Here is a 25,355-nt window from a genome sequence, read left to right as displayed (position 1 = left end):
TATATATATATATCAACATAATGTAGTAGTACAAGAATCCATAACAACCACATGTCACAACATAGAAACAATTTATCAAGGGCTTGTTCCCAAGGCACCCATTTTAAGAAAAATTTGGATAAAATCATTGAAAGGTCTTGATCAAATACATTCACATTCTTAAAACCATTTTGAAATGCAAGTTCATCACCAGTCTTGTTGATTCTTTTGCTTGACTCTAACCTCAACTAATGCTCTAAATGGACATGTGAGGCCTTGTTGGAACCTACACACACACAACATATCAACCAACCCAAATTGGCATTAATACACTCTCAAAAGCTATTTCTTAATTCAAGTTTAGCTAGTTATTCCTAAATAGCTCCCAATTACCATTAAGTGGCTATTTGTTTCACTACTCTAGTCACCTTAAAAATAAATAACAATCTCAACAATAGATTAACTCACCACTCTAATCATCAACCATTATCAACAACTTGAAAATTTAACCTAATTCATTACTCACCTTAGTGGTTTTTGTAGTTGAATTCCTTTTCAAAAGCTTCCAAGCTACTATGGCAAGTCTCTTTTTCTCTCTCTAAAACTTTCAACTAGTGAGCGAGAGTGCTGAACAAGGACTTTTAAGGGTTTTAAGGTGGGAGAGTGGAAGAGCATAAAAAGTTCTATGAAAAAGTGCTCAAAAGCATGAAAATTGAAGCTAGAAAGAGAAAGTTATGGAAGCTTTAAGGGAGGCTTCCATGGAGGATGAAGAAACGTGAAAGGGGAGGAACAAGAAGAAGGAGAAGCTGCTGGAAGCTGCTGGAGCTCAAATATTTATGCTTTCAGTAAATCCAAATTTTCACCGAAATTACCAAAATGCCCTTAACATGGTGGTTTGTCTTCCTCCCATCCTTTGTGCAACCTTTTTGCTCTTTCGACACCGAAACAAAGTCCATAATAGTCTAAAGGTACTCAAGTTCACAAAACTTAAAAATTTAGACCCAAGATGCAAAATGACTATTTTGCCCCTACTGTGGAAATTATAATTATTTTTATCTTCCTCATTTATTTACCATCATAAACATCATTCATTTAGCATCATAAACATCATTCATTCATTCCTTAGGCCTATTTAGACCTTAATAGCATCAAAAACCCACTCTTAGGAGTTTACCAAGAGATATTATGAAATTACCCCTGGTCCGCATTATCGCGTCTACTTCTAGTTATGTGCCTATGGAGATTGAGATTTTACAGGTTCACTTATGAATTACCCTTTTAACTCAATAATCAACCTCAATTAGCATCCGTAAACCTTATTTGTCACCGTATCAAAATACAGGTACTACAGTCTCCCCAACTTAAAATGAATTCGTCCTCGAATTCAAATCGGCATAGGGTGAATAATCAAAGTTCTAAAGTTCTGCCACATCACTTTCGTTGGGCATTCTTAACATAAAATCTTGGTTTATGCATCATATCGACTTCCAGTGTTATAGAAAACTCGACAATGTCATGGTATATAGTTATGTGTACTACTCTTGTTGGATCAAAACAATATCATCCTTCATCTTATGAAGAGAATTCAAATAAGCTATTAATTATGGTCACACCTCAATCAAATCTTCCTTAAATCATCAATTATGCATGTTTACTTAACCATCTGCAACTCCTCTACCTTGCTCCTTTATCAAACTTTCCAATATTCAAGCATTTATTCCACCATTGACTATGGGTTTAATTTGTCAACCAATCTCTATTTCATTTTTTTTCATTCTCCCATACAAATTCCATTTAAGCATTTCACAATACATAAGGATCAAACGCTCTATATTCATTTCATCTATTTTTTTTTAATATCAAAGATGATTCAAATCTAGTAACCATTAGTCACTATAGTCCCAAAAATAAACTCCAATACTTTTATGATTGAGTGCTCAGTAGATAAATCTCAACTTATACCACAAGGCATTTCAATAAATCATGACATTCCATATACCCCCTTATAATCTTAACCAATTTCTTTAATCAAAACTCAACCTCTCAAGATTAAAATTGCTCAAAAGTTTTCCCTTTAAAGTTCCTTTCCAAGTCTCATTTTGATTACTAATCATTTCTATATTTCCAATGTCATAGCTAATTTGCTCGTCATTAATCACCTACAGCATATCTGACTTGATATTTCTTAAATTTACTCCAAACATCAGATTTCATGGCCTCATTAGTTTATCAATCTGAAGATCAAATTAAACATTTATCTCTCCTTAAGTGCACTTTAAAATTTAATATTCATCTATTAAGACCTTTCTAGTATTTAATCTTTTAGTCCTTTTTACCTTAGAAAATTAAATCCATAATCATTCATTTTGAATCATAAGCTTTATACCACTCAAGGCAGATTTTTTTTACACTTTTAATTATACGAATTCAAATGCACACCTTTACACATAAGTTATAGACTTTTCCCCACATCTTTTTATATCAAAAATATATATGTCAAACCCTACTTTGTAAAATAATTTTAATGTCATTCACATGCTCGATAGAATATTTGTATATTTAGGAAGTTCGAGAAATCGTTAAAAGATGATATTGCTCCTAATAGTACCATTGAGTCGATGAAGCCTCAAACTAGTTCAAATAGGAATTTTAAGGTGAAGTTAAGAGTTTCACAGTTCAGGGATGACTCAAAATGGTAATTCAGAGTTCGAGGATCAATTCGGAGTCAAATTGAAATTTTCACTATCTAGGGGCAAAATCGTAATTTTTCCACCCGCAGACAAAATTTGAGATTTTGAGAGAATTTAGATCACATTTGACAAATTGAAGAATGGTATGAGTATAAGGGATGAAAAATATATCTATGGGCAATTTTTCAGTTTTTGGGGTAAAAACGTAATTTTTCACTTTACGGGTGCAAAAGTGTAATTTTTAAAAATTTACTCCACCAAAACTTTGAAAAAGTCTAGAAATTTCATGGAAGACATGGATAAGTGAAGAGGATTGAGTGGTAGAAAAAGAAAGTCAAAAAGATGGCTAGAAAAAAATAAAATAATAAAATATTCAAAAGGTAAATAAAATAATAATATTTTATTAAGCCTATTAAAAGGCTTGAAAATTCCAGAATTCTTCATTGGGATGGTCAGCCAAAACCAGCAGGAGAGAGAGAGAAATAAGAACAACCCCTAGAGTGAGAAAATTCAAAGAAAAAGTGTGATTTTTCAAGGAATCAAGTGTTTAAAGGTATGATTTTTCAAGCTTAGCTTAAGATTTATCATTTCCATGCATTTCTCCTTCTTTTCCATGGTTAAATTATGTGTTTTGATGATGGATTCAAATCTGATGATATGGGTTTAGAGAGAGAAAGTTGTTAGATTAATTTGATTTTGAACTGTGTTAGTGTTTAGTGTTAGCTTAGCATGTTTATGAGTAAAACAACAAGAAAATTATTCATTTTCTCCATGAATTTCTCTAGGCCAAATCTAGCCAATGGTGTGTGAGGATGAGGTTGACTTTATTTTAAGAGAATTAGATGGAAAAATGATGAATTATGAAGTTGGAAATTAAATGGGAATTTTTGGTGCAAAAAAAGAATTGAAATTTTTACCCACTAGGGGTAAAAGCGTAATTTATGGTCCGAACTGATAAATTGGACCACATTCACAGTCATTGAGGTATTGTGGATATAATTGGATAATTGAATATGAAATGGATGGAATTGGAGTTGAATTGGAGATTTTAGAAAATTTACACCGTGAATAGGTGAGTTAGGTCTGACACTGTGATTAAGCGATTGTCCAAACATTTCACACCCTATCTAATGCATACGCATGGATAAGAGCCTGAAATAATATTTATTGATTTGACACAAATTATTGAATTTTTTGTGTCATGTATTGTGGATAGGTGATGAGCTATCTGATACGGGTAAAAAACTACACCCGAGGATCGAAAATAGGAGTATATCTACTCCTAGTATAGTGAGTAAACTTACTATCATCTTAATTATCTAGAGTAGATTTATTTAATCGTGTGATTTTATGGAAAAATGGTTTAATTGGAAAATTATTGTGTTTTATGGGAAAATGAGATTTTATAAAATAATTTTATAAAATTTTTGAAAATTTAATAATGATTTCAAAAATAGAGTAATTGGAGACCTATACTATGATTGTGTTGTTTATCCATGATTTTACATTAAATGGCTTATGATAAATGTGGGTATGACTAGTTATTTTTATGATTTAAAGAATATGTGAACTGCTTTGATTTGCCTTGAATGTGTTAAGTGAGCTATGTCATACTATTGTGATTTTATTGGTTGGTGGATTATAAAGTGGGCACTGCAATGACGGGGGTTTCGTGGGCCAACCTAATTAGAGGGGCACGGTTCCCAATTATTGAGCTTACCTCGATTGGAGAGGCGCATAGGATAACTCCCGAGGTAGGATTTGAGTACCCTTCACGCTGGCCACCACGTGAAACTGGGACTCAGCCAACACCGAGGAACAGCTGTGTTGTCAAAGGTGAAATGTGTTTGTGTGTGTGACAATAAACAGCCTTGGCGGTCTCAGTAAGATGCCTTCGCAGGGTATCCCCGAGAATGAATTTTTGGCAAGGGCCAAGTTTTTGAAAAATGCATAAGCCATGTTGAGTAATTGGATGAAATCCAATTATTTATATAGGTTGGGATGAATTATTTTAATTGTCTCCTATTACTCGGCTTTAGATTGTTTTGATGATGTCTGTCTACTCACTGGGATTTTATAATCTCACCCCTTCTTCCTATACATTTTTCAGGCTCAGAATAGGCAGTAGACTGTCAATTGCATCGAGAAGCAAATTTCAGAGTTGCATCCTAGAAAGCAAGGTTATAGACTTAAACCTTCTTAGTTATTTGGAGGCCCACGTGTCATTGTAATTTAAATTACATACTCCAGTTTTCTATATTACAGTATGTATAAATTTATTTTGTTTTTATGTGCAAAAAATTAATTTTTGATGTTTCAAAAATATATATATATAAATATTGTTTTACATTAAAATAGATTATTTTAATTAATATTTTTATTTTATTTTATTATTAAAAAAAAAGAAAGAGAGAGGAATGGAAAAACTGGTACAAAAGCCTTGCGAGGTCTCAAAAGGCATTCGAGGGAAGAATGTCTATCGAGGCTTTGCGGCGGTTGTCACGGGCTCGACGGGAGTTCTGGGTCGTGACAATATATATTGAAGCTATACCAAAACTTACACATCATTTTCCATTGCCCCTTAAGATATTAAATTCATGTCATACTTCTCTATTTGTGTACTTCATAATAACCTAACAATTTCTAGCTCACAGTTAAGCTAGTTTATATGCCAAGCCTCTCAGGCTATATTAAAACACCAAATTTTATCACGATATAATAGAATTTGATGAACTCATACTAAAAGTATAAACACTTACTTTTAAGTTAACAGCATTATAGTCCACATGTTCACTGCAAAAATCAGTGATAAATTATCTTAATCATTGTCTAGCACTATAACCATTGATAGAATGTCATCATCGAATCAAATTATAACTAACTCCGCATGAGCTTTTATACCAATATGCAACATATATATCCATACATATATATTTCCAAAAATTTTAACTTCGAATAGCCTTAGGTATATCAAGCTTAATAAGCCATCTATAAAACCAAAATAACCAACAATCAAGTTTAGAATCATTTCTTCTTTTGGTTGGTTAGATCATGATCATCATTTGTGGTGAATACACAAAGCTGATTTCAATATTCCATTCTCATACAAGAGTCAACCACTAATTGGCACAATCTCCAAACACCACGTGTTTTATAAGTCGATTTTCTTAGTCAAAATTCATATTGTAGTATTCCAACATTAGGTCATGTCTCACTACCAAATCTTTACTCGTATACGAGTACTTGAATTCTCAAATCATCATCTATTTTCTAAGTAGATCTCTGTAATTACTGTAGCGTATTTCTATTCCCTCACCAGTAGTAGTATCATTTAATCAACCCATGTCACCCTCATTCTCTAAACATTTGAAGCATAATTCAACCTTCCACTATCCCTATTAGGCACTTTACCTTGATAATTAGTCAAAATAAATTAGAACTTGTGAAGGAAGCACATTTCACAATTTATGCCTTGCGTCTACAATTATGTCGAGACCAGAACCTCATCGGGTCCACAAAACGGTAGGATAATCATTGCCTCAAACCAGTATTTCCAAATATACTTATGCTTGTATCATATCTTCATACTTATGTTACATGTCAATCACGAGCCAAACTTAACCGTATAGCCATTTTCTCTTTCAGCTTTAATGTTTTCTCATTGTGAAAAGTCTTTCGAATTTATCTCATCAAGGTATTCACAAGGTGGATACATGTCCATATCTTACAGTTCAATGCCTAAAGTAATGAACAAAGTCTCATCATTAAAGTTTTACCCTTATCTATCAATCATAGCTCCCTTGCACATTTAGCTATACATTGCTGGGTTACTCACAAGCAACTCATGGCCATCTAAATTTTGACCTCTTATAGCAAGTCAAGCTAATATATTCTCTTATGCTTTTCCATACACTTCCAAAACACTTAAACACTTCCTTTAATAGGGTTCCATTGAGAACTTAATTAATCAAAGGCTTATCTTCAAAGCCACTCATAACTTTAATCGTTCATTGTATGCCCGATAACACTTTAGCTCACTAACCCCACTAGACATTATTTTAAATTCTCCCAAGGTGTCGATGTTCTTAGTTCGAATCATACCATCTAACTTAGTTTAATTGCATTAATTATCCTTAAGCCCTTTATGCTAAGCATATCAACATTCATATTTCCTCCTCATTCATGTTATTGACCTTGTTAAGGTATATATGGCTTTTCAACCTTTCACAATACATTCCACATTTATGCCAGGGCATTCTCAACCTCATGCCAAGCCTATAGTCATGTAATCACCAATTAGGCCAAATCCTTCTATGGAATATCTCCTTCCATACAATGAATGCGAATCACAAGATATACAACTTCAAGTGTATGCTTACATGTTGGTAACCTCCATATATTTCATGGTCATAAAAACCACAATTTGCAAAACTAGCTTTCTATCACAAGTTCGTGATTGGAACATTAGTCTCCACATATCTCACTTTGGACATACTTCACTACTAACATTTATATACCTTTACCACAACATTCGGTGTAAATTGATTAAGCAATGATCTCCAAATTTACTCTTCGGTACACATATATCAAATTGTACACCACTTAGTGTTAAGATCTTGACTTTACTCATCAATTCTTAACCAATTACATCCATAAGATAGACAATTCACATAATTTTTGTATCTTGCCTTTGCAGTCATAAGATCAAAATTTCTTAAGCTTAAGATGCAGAAGCTTCCTCTTAGAGCATATCCGAAAATCCACATGTTTTAAGTCCCTTACCTCTGGAGAAGTCACATTCAAGACTAATCAGTTACATCATAGGTTGCATATTGAACCAAACATATTTTTAAATTGACCTTGAAAGCAATTCATATATCGATCTTCATATAGAACTCCATATGGCACTTAGACTAAATTTGTCATTTCCATGTCATTTAATTTCAAACTACTAAATCCAAATCTAGTCCTTTAATCCTTTGGCTCCACACTAAGCATAGCAAAATTCAAGCTCATCCTTAGAGCATGTTTGTTTACTAGCCTTTTTCTTCATGACTACCATCAATTATAATAATCATTGATTTTCACCCTTGAGTTAATTCATGCAATTATAACCATAAACCACAATAATTCAATTCAAGCCTTGGAATCTCACAATTACTTAATTAGAATCAAAATCAGCTCCCTCTAACCTACTATACACATATTCAACACATATTTTCATATAAATATTTCGGAAGCCCAACACCATTTATATATGGCATAACAAGCTCGATTAACCTAGTGCACTTACCTTCGTGCACATAAGTATTATCTTACTCTTACCTCAATGCTTAAATTTATAAACTCTAAATGAATCATAATCATCACTATTCATTCCAGTCAAAGTACGCCCCTTATTCCATTATCGTACGTGTTGCTTTATATTAACCTCAATAATGATCCAACGTCATCCAATTTCTTCCCATTGACAATTATGGGCTTAAGTTATAACTCCGCTAAATCAATAAGTCATTACGGACCTATTAGTCCAGCTCCAATTTCCTCCATCTTTAATCGAAGGAATTTGTTGTTACATTAACCTTTCATTAGTAGCATTTGCTTAAAAATCTTTCCAATAGTGGTTTGTATATCGGGTGGCATCTCAAACCCGAGCAACAATACCATTTATGCCCTTTACATGATGATAGCAAAAGGGTACATTACTAAGAAAAGGAGTTTGTATAGCCTCCTATCTATGAATTGTGCTGCAGTCACAACCCATAAATAAGACTCTACATTAACTCTGACAATTCAGTTGACTGACACGAGAATCCCTAGGACTTAACTAAACCTAGAGCTCTGATACCACCTTTGTCACAGCCCAAAATCAGGGATATGATTGACGCATGGGCCTAATAGGCATGGCCCACTGAGCCCAAGCAAGCCTATTTATGCAATCCTGATCATCATTCCAAACCATCATTTCTAAAATCGCATATTGTAATTCTCAACTAAAAATAATTCAATAACACTTTATAGTAACCCAATACTCACAATTGTATTACGCTAACATAGTATCACTCATTTGCCACCTTATAGTGGTTTCAGTAATCAAATATACACATTTGAATTACAACATGGATCCTAGCCAATTACATTACATATACATGTTCATAGGTAATAGACTCGTGACCGTCAGCGGAGTGACCGTGGGTGAAGGTACAGCTATTGAGATGCCAAAGTACCTACCAAAAGGACAAGCATATGTGGACACTCAATCTAGATCCCAACTACCTTCGAATCTAAAAATATGAAGTTTAAAAACGTGAGTATAAAACTCAGTGAGTGAACATAAGAAGGGAACATGCAATCAATAGGAAGAATTTGAAAATCATGACGCACTTGTTTCAAAAATAATGCAATTGATTTAGTTTCTTACTAAAAACCCCTCATTTCAAACTTTGATTAATAACCTCATAGTGTTGCAAAAACCCAAGATCAATCCATGAAGTTAAATGGGTGAAAAATATGTTAAAATCAAGCAAGGTATCAAGCATGGTAGCAAGTTTCTCGCTGCAGCGAAGTTTATTCTCGCTACAACGAGATTCAGGTGGCCAAAACAGAAAGTTTCTAGCCGCAGCGAGAAACAGTGTTAGTTTGCATATGTTTCAGTTTTTTTAGTATATCTCCCGCTACAGAAATCCAATTGACTTGATTTTTGGATCATTAGAAAGCTAAGAGGTAGGGATACAACTTTATGTTTACCACTTTTCCAATTTTGAACGAGAAGATGGTCAAAATCTTCATCGAAGTGAAAGAATTGCACCAAAACCTAAGAGTTTCTCGCTACAGCGAGTTGCTAGCTGTCAAAACAGAATGTTTCTCGCTGCAGTGACAATACTTTCTCACTGCATCGAGAAGCAGGGAACCTAAATGTAAAAAGGACCTCATTTGCACTACAAACCCATTTGGTGCTGTAAGAAAATGGAAAATTCTCAAGATTCATCATGCCAAATTTTCACATGCATTACAATCATATACCATATTCATGAGCTTTTATTCCATAAACATATATACACATATATACATAGATAAATACCAATACCACTATCGTCTCATCCCGACTCATGTGCATCCTCCCACATCGTGCACATAGCTGGAGTCATCATGTGTATCCCCCCACATCATGCACAGTCAGTGCCATTGTGCACATCCCCCCACATAATGCGCACAGGAACTCTCATCATCCAACTCTCTCACCACCGTCATCACCGGCATGTGCATCCCCCCACATCATGCACACACACGGTTATCATTATCACACTATATCCAACATCAATGCATAACATATATATATATCAACATAATGTAGTAGTACAAGAATCCATAACAGCCACATGTCACAACATAGAAATAATTTATCAAGTGCTTGTTCCCAAGGCACCCATTTTAGGAAAAATTTGGATAAAATCATTGAAAGGTCTTGATCAAATACATTCACATTCCCAAAACCATTTTGAAATGCAAGTTCACTCACTGGTCTTGTTGATTCTTTTGCTTGACTTTAACCTCAACTAATGCTCTAAATGGACATGTAAGGCCATGTTGGAACCTACACACACACAACATCACAAGCAACCCAAATCGACATTAATACACTCTCAAAAGCTATTTCCTAATTCAAGTTCAGCTAGTTATTCCTAACTAGCTCCCAATTACCATTAAGTGGCTATTTGTTTCACTACTCTAGTCACCTTAAAAATAAATAATAATCTCAACAATAGATTAACTCACCACTCTAATCATCAACCATTATAAAAAACTTGAAAATTTAACCTAATTCATTACTCACCTTGGTGGTTTTTGTAGTTGAATTCATTTTCAAAAGCTTCCAAGCTACAATGGCAAGCCTCTCTTTCTCTCTCTAAAACTTTCAACTAGTGAGAGAAAGTGCTGAACAAGGACTTTTGAGGGTTTTAAGGTGGGAGAGTGGAAGAGCATAAAAAGTTCTATGAAAAAGTGCTCAAAAGCATGTAAATTGAAGCTAGAAAGAGAAAGTTATGGAAGCTTTAAGGGAGGCTTCCATGGAGGATGAAGAAACATGAAAAGGGAGGAAGAAAAAAAAGGAGAAGTTGCTAGAGCTCAGATATTTATGCTTGAAGTAAATCCAAATTTTCGTTGAAATTACCAAAATGCCCTTAACGTGGTGGTTTTGTCTTCCTCCCATCCTTTGTGCAACCTTTTTGTTCTTTTGACACCGAAACAAAGTCCATAATAGCTTAAAAGTACTCGACTTCACGAAACTGAAAAATTTAGACTCGAGATGCAAAATGACCATTTTGCCCTTATCGTGGAAATTATCATTATTTTTATCTTCCTCATTTATTTACCATCATAAACATCATTCATTCATTCCTTAGGCCTATTTAGACCTTAATAGCATCAAAAACCCACTCATAGGAGCTCACCAAGAGAAATTACGAAATTACCCCTAGTTCGCATTATCGCGTCTACTTCTAGTTATGTGCCTATGGAGATCAAAATTTCACAGGTTCACTTCTGAATTACCCTTTTAACTCAGTAATCAACCTCAATTGGCATCCGTAAACTTTATTAGCCATCGTATCAAAATACAAGGTACTACATTTAGATCCAAGATTTCATTTAGAATGCTCCTTAACTAAATATGTTCATAATCCTATTATGAATTCACTGAGTTATGACTCAGTTTTATCTAAGTCAACTCATTAACTTCCTTTTGATTCATAGTCAAAAGAAAATTAATATCACAATAATCTTATCATTATGACTTAGTATTGATTATCATAAATGCAAGGTTATACTTTAAGGATAAATAATTTATAACACTTTCAAAATAAAATGAGATGTAATGTAAATATATAAATGTATATCTATATATATATATATATATATATATATATAAGCTAAGCATCTCATTCTAGCAAAATATAAATCTATGTTTCCTCAATATAAAATAAATATTTAGCCATATGTCCAAAACCCAAAAACATCTCATCTTGACAATCATGTCATGAAAACGTTCAATGTTCTAAAATTATTTATTGTTCCACAATATAATCTAGGTTGACAAGCTTGATCACCATCAACTAAGGTTGTCCCTTTCATGATCTTATTCTTCACTACTCCTTGTCATTAGTTCCTTCAATATGTCATACATATTAAAACCATTAATAAAGAGTAAGGTATCATATATCAAGTAGTGAAAAATAAATCATCATATGATTCATACCTAATGTGGAAGCTTCCTTTTGTTTTTTCCCTTTGATGGATTCAAGATAATCCTTGCAATTGGGCCTTCAATGCCCTAGTTTGCCACAAAAATGGCATTTGTCATTGTCCTTGTCCTTCTTCACTCCTCCAACAGGCTTTATACCTTTTGAAGTCGATGTCTTTTCATCCTTGTCTTTCTTAGAAAATTATCTTTTCTTACTTTTATTTTTCTTAGAAGAGACAAGATGAACTAAAGGCTTTTCCTTCGCAATGGTGTTCTCAGCCTGTGTGAGCATATTCAAGCCTGAAAGGGTTACCTCAATCTTATTCATGTTGAAGTTCATCACAAACTGTGAATAGCTCTTTGGTAGTGAAAAAAGTATAAGGTCTATGCTCAAATCATGATCCATAACCCAACCTAACTACTCAAGTCGAGTGATATATCCTATCATCTTAAGCACATGAGGCCTTACTGGGATTCCCTCAAACATCTTACATCGGAACAATTCCCTTGAAATGTCAAATCTCTCTGTGCGACTTTCCTTATCGAACATTTCTCTAAGGTTTAGGATAATATCTTGAGCATTCATAGCTTCATGTTGCTTTCGAAGATCTAGAGCCATACTAGCCAACATCACACATGTGGCTTGACCGAGATCATCTATATAAACTCTGTAGGCCTTTTTTTTCTCATTTGTAGCATCATCGCTAGGTACCTCGGGAACAGGACCATCTAGGACATAAGCCTTTTTCTTTTGTTTCAAGACAATCTTGATATTGCGAAACCAGTTTGTGAGACCTCAACCTCTATAGGCTTGTAACTAGGCATAAACGCCATAACACGAGTTAGGGGTAGTTTCATCATTTCCTCTAATAAGCTCCTAGAAGAAATTTTTATTATATTTTAAGGTCTAAATAGGCATAAGACCGCATAAATGATGTGTAATGAATAAAACACGAAGAAAACTAAAAGTTTTAATAATTTTCATAATAGGGGCAAAATGGTCATTTTTCACCTCAGATAAAAATTTTTAAGTTTTCATGAACCCGAGCATCTCTGACCATTATGGACATTGTCCCAGTGTTAAAAGAGTAAAAGATTTCATAAAAGATTGAAAAACAATAAGCTAATTTGTGGAGAGGCATTTTGGTAATTTAAGTGGAGTGGATAAGCTTGGGCTATAAATATCTCTTTCTTCCAACAGCTTCTACATTCTCCAGCAGCTTTCTTCTTCTTCTTCTTCTTCTTCTCTTTCACGTTGCTTCCCAACCTCCATGAAAACTTGATAAGAAAGCTCCATAACCTTCCTCAAATAGCTCCAAATTTCATGCTTTTGGTGCACCCTTTCCATAAACCCTTGTGCTTTTCCATTCGCTCACTTTAAAACCCTTGAAAAATCTTGTTTCCATACTCTCTCTCACTAGTTAGGTGTTTTAGAGAGAGAAAGAGGAAGCTTTACAATAGTTTGGAGAATTATTGAAAAGAATTTCAAAACTACAAAGCTATTAAGGTGAGTAGTAAATTATAGTTGAAATTTTAGTATTGAGAATGACTAGAGATTTGACTTGTGAAAACTTTGTAGATGAGATTGTTAATTCACTTTGGAGTGATAGGATAGTGAAAATGGATATCCATTTAATGGCAAATGGAAGCTAGCTAAGAAAAAGCTTTTAGAATTCATAAGTATGTGGCTTGACTTAATGGTGATGCTAATGTGATAATAGGATCCAATAAAGCCCTATCACCCCATTTGGACAATTAGAGAAGTTAGAGTCGACTAAAGGATTCAACAAATACTGGTGAGTGAACTTGCATTTCAAAATAGTTTTGGGAATGTAAATGACTTACTCAATCTTTCTTAAAAACGGGTGCCTTGGGAACAAGCCTTTGATAAATTGTCTCTATGTGTGACATGTGGCTATTATGGATTGTTGTATTACTACATTATGTTGATATATATATATAAATAATGTTCTGTAATTATATTGACCCGGCTATGTGCGAGTAGGAGTGTGCATAAGCAGATGCTGACTCGACTATGTGCAAGTGGGAGTACGCATAAGCCAATGCTGACCCAACTATGTGCGAGTGGGAGTGCACATAAGCCGATGCATATGAGCTGATGATGATGGGAGGGTGTGCATGATGATTGATAGATATATATACATATATGGTATATGGTTGTAATGCAAAATGTGGGAATTTGACTGGTTGAATTTTGGGAATTTATATGTGTTTCATGTTGTTTTTGTTAACAGAACAGGATGGCTTTTTCTTGAGGAGAATGGAATTTTTTTTGCTAGTGCCTTGTTTCTCGTTGCAGCAAGAAACTCTTGAGTTTAAAGGGGTGGTGCTGGCCAAAACTCGCTGCAGTGAGAATGTGACTGTAGCTTCTCGCTGCAGCAAGAAACTTTCTGTTTTAAGACCAAAAATGTCACTGCAGTGAAAAACTTTCTGTTTTGCTCCTCATTTGGTTCGATTGCTACCCTATTTTCCATTTCTTTGATACCATAATTGAGCATGGACTTCCAACATTAAGGAATGAATGAATTAAGTTTAAAATGAGGAGGTTTGGTGAGAAACCCTCGGCCAGTTAAGAAACCCTCAGCTAGTTGATAATTTAAGTTAAGTGTAGCTGCAGCAAAAATTCATTCTCACTGCAGCTACACTGCAGCGAGAATGCCTTTTCGCTGCAGCTACACTGCAACGAGAATGCCTTTTCGCTGCAGTGAGGACTCGTCGTTTATTTGACCTGATTCGCATGAATGTTATTAAAGTTTTCAGTCTCCAAATCCTTTGTTGAGCATGGACCCTTTTCATAAAATGATTTACTCTTGTGGGGTTTGCATGAGGGGCTTTAATAAGAACTAAAACAAATTGCATTGTTTTGAAAAATGAATGCATCATGATTTTGTTAAACATTCCTTATGGTATGCTTGTTCCTTTCTTGTTCACTCATTGGGTTTATACTCACCGTTTTCAACTTCATGTTTTCAGATCACGAGGCAGCTGGTAACTAGGTCAAAGTGTCTTCGTATATTCGACCCTTGGTAGGTGTCTCGGCATTCAGTAGCTGTACATTCGTCAGAGTCTATCGCTGGAAGTCAAGTACTCTTTTGTTGTGTATAGACAAACCGATGTAAATTATTAAATTATGTTTAGATAATATATGTACTCTTTGATTGGTATGCCACTATGAGATGGCAATGTTTAGTATTATTTTGATTCAAAGTCATAAAATGTGACTTAGCAACTTTTAATGGAATGGTGAAAAGGTTATATTAATAGGCTTGCTTGGGCTTAGTGGACTACGTCCATTGGGCCCATGCGCCGGTCATGGCCCGAAATTTGGGTCATGACACAGTCAATGAAATTTGGGCCTGTCAACTTGTTTGCATCAAGTATGCTTCTAAGTGACAAACTATTCGCCATGATAGATTTATATCCTATATAAATCAACATCTTTGATTATTAGTCATTAACGCAAATTATATTCATAAAGACAAGGTTTTAGAATCTTATATGATTATTCTCAATATTTTATCAAAATAATAGCCCTTCTCTACTATTTCGAGAAATTTAACTTTTAAACTTCTTATTGAGCTAGGACCCTTTTCATCCCACTATGACCTTGAGTAACTCAACAAGCTATAATAAAACTAATTAGGTAGATAACTTAACTTATCAATTGTATCTTATACAACTCTTAGATCAGTTAGGTGACAACTCTTTGTCTAAATATATCATATATATTTTGCCTAACTATGCCTCTAATACTATGCAGTCATGTGTGACACATCCGAACAACATGGTACTAGTTGAGTAAGACCCACCAATAACTCAAATGTACTCGTGTAAAAGTTTGGCCTTGAGTGACTCAACAAGCCTCCAATTACAAGAGTAGCTTGGTTATCTTGTTATATGGTGGAAGGCAACTTTTGACTCAATATTTTAATGAGGGATTTTATTTATTAATTCATTAATTAAGGTCTCATTGATTTGGCGTTGTTGACATACATAGCATTTATTGTATTTCATATATATCATATATATATACTGAAAATAAATCTATCTCATGCCAACTACTAGGATGATTATGGACTTTACTAATTCTAATTTCCTAGAGCCATTAAGAAAATTAATTGGTCAAATTCCTAGGGGATTTACACAAACATATCTTCAAACTTTGCTTGTAATCTCCTTGAATCTCCATGGCGCCTTTGGATCTCCATCTTCAAATTACAAAAATTTTTCTATCTAACCCTAGTTTTACACTTTGATGTAACTAATTACATTTTATAGTCAAGAAACCTCGAGTTACATTCGAGGGGAGTTAGATGAGAAAAGAATTTTACAACCCAGAGAACATAGAGATAAGGTAGGGTACGCAGACCCTATTTTAAAATAAATACCAAGAGAAATAAATTTAACCATCCATGACCTAATTGTCACGACCCAAATTTCAGGCCATGACCAGTGCATGGGCCTAATGGACGTAATCCACTAAGCCTAAGCAAGCCTATTAATCTGACATGTTTATCATTCCATCATAAACTGCTAAGTCACATTTCATAACTTAGAATCAAAATAATACTACACATTACCATCTCATACTGGCATACCAAACAAGTGTATATACATTGTCTACAACATGTATCTTAACAATTTACATTAGGTTCGTCTATACACAACAAAATAATACTCGACTTCCAACGAAAGGACTCGGACGAATGTACAGCTACTAAATGCCAAGACACCTACCAAAAGATAGATACAAGTCTACAAAGACACCTCATCCTAATTACCGGCTGCCTCGTGATCTGAAAACATGAAGTTGAAAATGGTGAGTATAAACCCAATGAGTGAACAAGAAAGGGAACAAGCATACCAGAAAGAATGTTTAACGAAATCATGATGCATTCTTTTTTTATTTCAAAACAATGCAATTTGGTTCCATTCATACTAAAAACCCCTTATCAAGCCCTTAAATGATTAATCATTTGAAAATCATGAACCCATACATAACAAACCATTTGAAGAATGAAAGCTTCAATGATATGCAAGCAAGTCAAATACGACAACGAATTTTCTCTGCAACGGAAAGGCATTCTCGTTGCAACGTAGCTGCAGTGAGAATAAATTTTCACTGCAGCGACGTTGGGATTAAGTTATTAGCCAACCGAGGGTTTCTCAACTGGTTGAGGGTTTCTCATTAAACCTCCTCATTTTAAACTAAACTCATTTAGTCCTTAATGTTGGAAGTCCATGTTCAGATATGGTAGCAAAGAAGTGAAAAATAGGGCAGCAATTAGACAAGATAGGAGACAAAATAGAAAGTTTTTCGCTGCAGTGAGATTCAGAGAAATTGTAACCCAGAAATAGAAGGTTTCTCGCTGCAGCAAAATTGCAACCCAGAAACAAAAGGTTTCTCGGTGCAGCGAGAAGCTACAGTGTCATTCTCGTTGCAGCGAAAATGCATTCTCGTTGTAGCAAGTTTTCGACCAGTCTACCCCTCCAAACCAGAGAGTTTCTTGCTGCAGCGAAAATGTTTCTTGCTGCAGCGAGAAACAGGGCACCGATGAAAAATTTGCCCTTCTTCCCAAAGAAAAACCACCCTACTGAAATGTCCAAACTAACATGAAACGCATAACAATTTTTCACAGTTTAACATGTCAAGTTTCACATGCATTACAACCATATACCATTACTCATTAATTTCCTATATCACACATATTTACATATGTATATATGTATACGTATACCCATCATCATCATGCACACCATCCCATCATTATCATCACCAGCTCATGCGCACTCCCTACTCGCACATGGCTGGGTCATCACCGAGTTATGCGCACTCCCTACTCGTACATAACCGGGTCATCCCCGGCTTATGCACACTCCCTACTCGCACATAGCCGAGTCAATGTCATTACACAACAATATATTCATATATATATATCAACACAATGTGGTAGTGCATGAATCAATAATAGTCACATGTCACAACATAAACCATTTCTCAAGAGCTTGTTCCCAAGGCACTCATTTTTAAGAAAATTTGTATAAAATCATTCAAACACTTTGTACAAAACAGCCACATTCCCAAAAAAGTTTTGATAGGCAATCCACTCACCGATTTATTGTTGAGCCTTTAGCTGACTCTAATTCCCCTAATGATCCAATTGGAAGGATGGGACTTTATTAGAACCTAGGATCACATTAGCATAAGCAATAGGTCAATTCACACACTATGAACCCTAAAAGTTATCTTTTAGCTAGCTTTCAATTCCCACATTAAATGGCTATCTATGTTCACTATCTTAATCACAAAAAAAGTAATGAACATACTCAACAATAAAACAGCTCTTAATCTAAATTACTATCCATTTTCTACAGCTAAAAACTGAGCTTAGTTCATCACTCACCCTTGGGTTTCTTTATAGTTGAATTCCCTTCCAATAGCTTCCAAACAAATGGGGGAATTCTCTTTTTCTCTCTCTAAAATGCCCAACTAGTGAGAGAAAGTATGAAAATAAGCTTTACCAAGGGTTTTGAAGTGAAAGAGTGAAAGAATACAAAGGTTCTAGTCAAAAGGGCACAAGGGTATGAAAATTAAAGCTAGAGAGAAAAAATCATGCAAGCTCCATATCAAGCTTCCATGGAGGTTTTAAAGAAATGTGAGAGGGAAGAAGGAAGAAGAAGACAAGCTGCTAGAAAATGGGAGAAGAAGCTGCTAGAAGAAGGATATTTATAGGCCAAACTTATCCATTCCCTTAAAATTACGAAAATGCCTTTGACTAGTTAGCTTGTTCTCATGCAACCCTTTGTGCAATCTTTTTACTCTTTAACATTAGGACCAAGTCCATAATGGTCTAGACATATTCAGGTTTGCGAAACTTTTAAAAGTTTTGACTCGGGTGCAAAATGACCATTTTGCCCCTGTTGTGAAAATTATTGTCATTTCTAGTTTTCTTCGTGTTTTCATCATTACACGCCATTTATGCAGTCTTATGCCTATTTAGACCTTAAAATATCATAAAACTTTCTTTTGGGAGCTTATTAGAGAAAATAATAAAACTACCCCTAGCTTGTATTATTACATCTATGCTTAGTTACAAGCTTATAGACATTGGGGTCTCACACTAATCTTCTAAGGTCTAAGTCCATAATCATCCTCATGCTTTATAATCACAATAAAAAACATAGAAATAAATGCAAGCTCAATATTACTTGGTGATCTTGTGTGTTATTTGAGAAAAGCATTAATTAATTCACTTAAAGTGCAAAACTCAAATTATTTGGTATTGTTTTATCTCAATTTAGTGTTTAAGAAACTCCCAATTTCAAAACACTTAAAGTAAACATTTTACTCCTTATTTCTTATTAGAAATTCATTGAAATAAAACTTTCCTTTTAAGACTTTCCATTTTAATTCTTTCCATAATTAAAACTCTTTTTAATTTTGGAAACCATTTTATTTTAGGTAAACTTCCTAAAATATATCTAAGACAACATTTTAATTTCTAACATTTAGAACATGGATTAGTTTCTTAAATTCTATGTTGTTTAAGTTACCTAAATGGTGACTTAACAAATTTTGGAAACTTCTAGTCAAACCAAAATTTTAAAGAAAGTTCAATGCTATCACATAACTTTAGGAATTTCTTTTAAAGTAGGAAACTATTTCCTATGAATTTCCCAAATTAAAATACCATCCTTAATTTTAGGAATTGCTTTTAAAGTAGGAAAAAATTTCCTTTTTTTTTATGGATCACCCAAAATTAAAATAGATGGTATTTAAGTGCTTTTAAAACTCCATAAATCATGAGTCAAACTCATGAAAAAGCTATTGGAAATTTTCAGCAAGTGTGTTTAACAATTAAACACAAAATTCATGAAGAATTAAGCCACCGAAATCGATCATAGCTGTCCAAAATTTTTTGCATTGAATCTTTGTTGTTTTGGGACTCGAAAACATGATTTTTATGAATATTTTTCATTCTAAATCAAGTCTAACTGAAACATGCAGCAATTTAATTTGATAAAACTAATTTTTAACATTTAAAAACTGCTCAAAACACTTACTCAATGTTAGTAAAAATAATTGGTACATTAGTTCCCAAAACACCTAAAAACTATTTAGTTTTAACTTGGCTTCACAAGCCTTTTAATCCATTTATTAATTCTTCAACTAAACATGATCTTAAACCTTTTAAAATATGTTTTAATGAATTAATTACATGCCTCCAGATTTGAATTAAAATAGAAAAACAAATTTTTAAGAAAGCCTTTAAAATTGATATATACCAAATCAACACACAAATCAATCCTATTGATTATCACCAAGAATCAAGCATACTTATTACATGAAAAGCATCAAACAAAGGCTCTGATACCACTACTAGGATTTGACCTCATGCTCAAACATGAAAATAATCAATAATTAAAATAGTAATGCAGTGAAAAATTACATAATATTTAATCAGAGAAACAGTTGAATCCTATAGGATCAATGGTTGTGTTTTCATGTAATGTTTTGATTAATAATGAACACTCATAAGTTTAAGAGTTACATACCTTGCTCTAGATATCGTAATCAAGAGCCAATTAAATCCAAATCTTTGCTTTTTCACCTTTAGGATTTGTGAAATCTTTAGCCACCCAAGTGTTTAGCCTCTAACAGTAATCCACATAGTGACTGAATAAGACCTTCTCAAAGGTAGGATTTTTACTTGTGCTAGCAAGTATTGTTTCTAAAACAAAAGGACCAAAAATTCTTGCTGAATCTTATTTTTGTCAGACAAAGAAAACTATTTTTCTTTTCTTATTTTATGAAACAACTTAGAAGTGGTTTTGGCTTCTTGTTCTAGTTTGCTAATATAATATATTTATATAGCTAAACTAGTTTGTAACCTAAATACAATGGTTGTATTTTAATTTAATTAAGTCTTTGAAAACTTAATTAATTTCCTACTTTGTTTTGGTCTCTTTCAATTAAGTCCAACTTAATTAATTATCCTTATTTAATCTTAATCATGTCACTTAATGTGTGTGACCCATTAGGTTTCTAACATGTTGGCAATAAATATAAATCATAATCAAATATCAATTTGATAATTAATTTATATTTATAGATCATGAGCGGCATCTAGCAATACATCATGACCACCCAAATGTTAGAGAGTCAATTAAAGAATTTGAGAAAGCCCTTTAGTGATAAGCCTCTCAGTGTAATACGATCCTTTCATCAAATATCCTGGATATGTCATTAAGCATGGCTTAGTGTCCACTTTTAACATTCCATATTAGTTCCCATAATTCATGACTAACCTTATGAACTTAGAAAACTAACTTTCCTTAAATTCATCATGCTTTGACCAAAGACTTTATACAAGTTAATCAAGAATTGAGAATAAGTGAGATACATCCCCTCATATCACTTGGGGTGATGAATCCTCTCTTGACCACTACTTCACCTTCGCATGTTTCATGACATACCCAAAAGCAACCTGTTTAGGCATCTGGTTGCTTCCAAACCCATAGGGGTGAAATCAAAGTATGTCATTCCCCATACAAGATGACCTGGTGTCTCAAGTCAAAGGACTAGTTGCACGACTATCACATGAGAACATTTTCCATAGACACTTGAGTGCAATACAAATGGAGTTCTTATAGCGGGTCATGTTCAGTGAACTTGTTCTTTAACAAGCACCTACATGTTATCCTCAAGTCTCCCATATACTTCAATCTATGAGATCAATTGTTTACTTCCCAAGTAAGGAGGCTTCACATGTACCAGTCTTTGAGCATTGTCAATGCCTTGTCTTGACAATATAGTGACTAGGAACAATTTTAAGAACGTGGCTTTGATGCATATTGATCTCATAATTGTAACAATTTTACAATTCCCTTGCAAGGCCTTTATATTCCATGGGCTTCATCCAATTAATACTTAATAACTCCTTATTATCGCACTAACATGAAAGAAAACCTCTATCACATATATAATTATGCGATTAAATATGCATTAAATGATAATATATATATATATATATATATGTATATTTCTTGACCAATCTAATTGGCTCAAGGGCATATACCAACATTTTAGACATGGAATAAAACTTTTTGAGGAAATGTCTTCGAAAACTCTAAAGAAAGTTGAAAGCATGAGATGGATTCCATATGTATCTGTTTTTGGAAGTCTCATGTATGTTATGCTATGCACTAGGCTAGATATTTGCTATGTAGTTGGATCGATTAGTAGATTTAAGTCTAACACAGGCATGAAGCACTAGACTACAGTCAAGTGCATTTTTAAATATCTTCATAGAACAAAGAATTACATGCTTGTATATTCTTGAAGTGACCTTGTTGTAATAGGGTACACTAGTTCAGATTTTCAATCTAATGTTGATTCTAAGAAACCAACATCAGGATCTATTTTCACATTAGAATGAAGAGCCATAGTTTGAAATAGTGTAAAACAGTTTTGTATTGTGGACTCTACTATAGAGGCAGGGTATGTTACGGCTTATGAAGCTACAAAGGAAGCTATATGGCTTTGTAAGTTCCTTTTGGACCTTAAAGTGATTTCACATGCAGACAAGCCCATTACACTCTATTGTGATAACAGCGGAGCAATGGCTAACTTAAAAGAATCTGAAATTACAGAGCAGCAAAATATATTGAAAGGAAGTATCATGTGATTTGAGATATCATATGTCACAGCCCAAATACCGGGCCATGATCGGCACATGGGCTCAGTGGGCATAGCCCACTAAGCCCAAGTAAGCCTATTTATGCAATCCCGATCATCATTCCAAACCATCATTTCTCAAACCCATATTGTAATTCTCAACTAAAAATATTTCAATAACATTTTATAGTAACCCAATACTCACAATTGTATTATGCTAACATAGGATCACTCATTTGCCACCTTATAGTGGCTTCAATAATCAAATATACATATTTTATTTTTAACATGAATCTTAGTGGTCTTCATTACTTATACATGTTCATAAGCATAAGACTCTTGACCATCAGCGGAGTGACCGTGGGTGAAGGTACAGCTACTGAGATGCCATAGTACCTACCAAGAAGGCGAACATACGTGGACAACTCAATCTAGGTACCAACTGCCTCCAAATCTAAAAATATGAAGTTTAAAAACGTGAGTATAAAACTCAGTAAGTGAACATAAGAAGGGAATAAGCAATCGATAGAAGGAATTTGGAAATCATGATGCACTTGTTTCAAAAATAATGCAATCGATTTAATTTCTTACTAAAAACCCCTCTTTTCAAACTTTGATTAATAACCTCATAGTGTTGCAAAAATCCAAGATCAATCCATGAAGTTAAATGGGTGAAAAATAGGTCAAAATCAAGCAAGGTAGAAAGCATGGCAGCAAGTTTCTCGCTGCAGCGAGAAATAGTGTCAGTTTGCATGTGTTTCAGTTTTTCTAGCATATCTCCCACTACAAAAGTCTAATTTACCTCATTTTTAGACTATTAGAAACTAAGAGGAAGGGATACAACTTTGATGTTTACCACTTTTCCCAGTTTGGACGGGAAGGTGGTAAAAATCTTCATCAAAGTGAAAGCACTGCACCAGAACCCGAGAGTTTCTCGCTACAGCGAGATTTATTCTCGCTGCAGCGAGTTGTTGGCTGCCAAAATAGAATGTTTCTGGCTGCAGAGAGAAGCAGGGCACTTAGGTGTAGAAAGGACCTCATTTGCACTAAAAATCCATTTGGTGTTGCAATAAAAATCAATTTGCAAGAAAATGGGAAATTCTCAAAATTCGTCATGCCAAATTTCACATACATTACAACCATATACCATATTCATGAACTTTTATTTCACAAACATATATATACTTATATACATAAATAAACACCAATACCACCATCATCTCACCCAGCTCATGTGTATCCCCCCACATCGTGCACATAGCCGGAGTCATCATGTGCATCCCCCCACATCGTGCACACGGGCACTATCATTATCCTTCTCCCTCACCACGTCATCACCGGCATGTGCATCCCCCCACATCGTGCACACGCACGTTATAATTATCACACAATATCAACTATCAATGCATAACATATATATATATATGTATATATATCAACATAATGTAGTAGTACATGAATCCATAACAGCCACATGTCACAACATAGAGACAATTTATCAAGGTCTTGTTCCCAAGGCACACGTTTTTAAGAAAAGTTGGATAAAATCAATCAATGTTTTGTGTAAATAGTTTCACATTCCCAAAACAGTTTTGAAATGCAAGTTCACTCACCGGTCTTGTTGATTCTTTTGCTTGACTCTAACCTCAACTAATGCTCCAAATGGACATGTGAGGCCTTGTTGGAACCTACACACACACAACATCACAACCAACCCAAATTAGCATTAATACACTCTCAAAAGCTATTTCCTAATTCAAGTTCAACTAGTTATTCCTAACTAGCTCCTAATTACCATTAAGTGGCTATTTGTTTACTCTATTCTAGTCACTCTAAAAATGATTAACAATCTCAACAATAGATTAACTCACCACTCTAATCATCAACCATTATCAACAACTTGAAAATTAAATCTAATTCATTACTCACCTTGGTGGACTTATAGTTGAACTCTTTTTCAAGAGTTTTTAAGCTACTATGGCAAGTCTCTCTTTCTTTCTCTTAAACTTCCAACTAGTGAGAGAAAGTGATGAACAAAGACTTTTGAAGGCTGTTGAGGTGTAAAAGTTGAAGAGCATGAAAAACCCTATGAAGGAGTGGGCAAAAGCATGAAATTTGGACTTTCCATGAGAGATTTATGGAGGATTCAAGGTTTTCCTCCCATGGAGAATGAGGAAAACGTGAAATGAAGAGAACGGCTGGGATGAAGAAGGAGAAGCTGCTGGAGCTTAGATATTTATGCTTCAAGTTAATCTAAATTTCCACTGAAATTACCAAAATGCCCTTAACATGGTGGCTTTGTCTTCCTCCCATCCTTTGTGCAACCTTTTTACTCTTTTGACACCAAAAGAAAGTCCATAATAGTCTAAAAATACTTGGGTTCACAAAAACGTAAAATTTTTGACTCGAGATGAAAAATGACCATTTTGCCCCTACCGTGGAAATTATCATTATTTTTATCTTCTTCATTTATTTACCATCATAAAAATCATTTATTCCTTTCTTAGGCATATTTAGACCTTAATAGCATCAACAAAACCCACTCGTAGGAGCTCACCAAGAGAAATTAAGAAATTACCCTCGACCCGCATTATCGCGTCTACTTCTAGTTATGTGTCTACGGAGATCATGATTTCATAGGTTCACTTCTGAATTATCCTTTTTAACTCGGTAATTAACCTCAATTGGCATCCGTAAACTTTATTAGCCACCGTATCAAAATACGGGGTACTACATCATACAACCTGAA

This window comes from Theobroma cacao, chromosome 3, assembly GCF_000208745.1.
Source record: "Theobroma cacao cultivar B97-61/B2 chromosome 3, Criollo_cocoa_genome_V2, whole genome shotgun sequence".
Classification (NCBI taxonomy): Eukaryota; Viridiplantae; Streptophyta; class Magnoliopsida; order Malvales; family Malvaceae; genus Theobroma; species Theobroma cacao.
The sequence above is the reverse complement of the archived record's forward strand: the minus strand, read 5'-3'. Positions refer to the sequence as shown.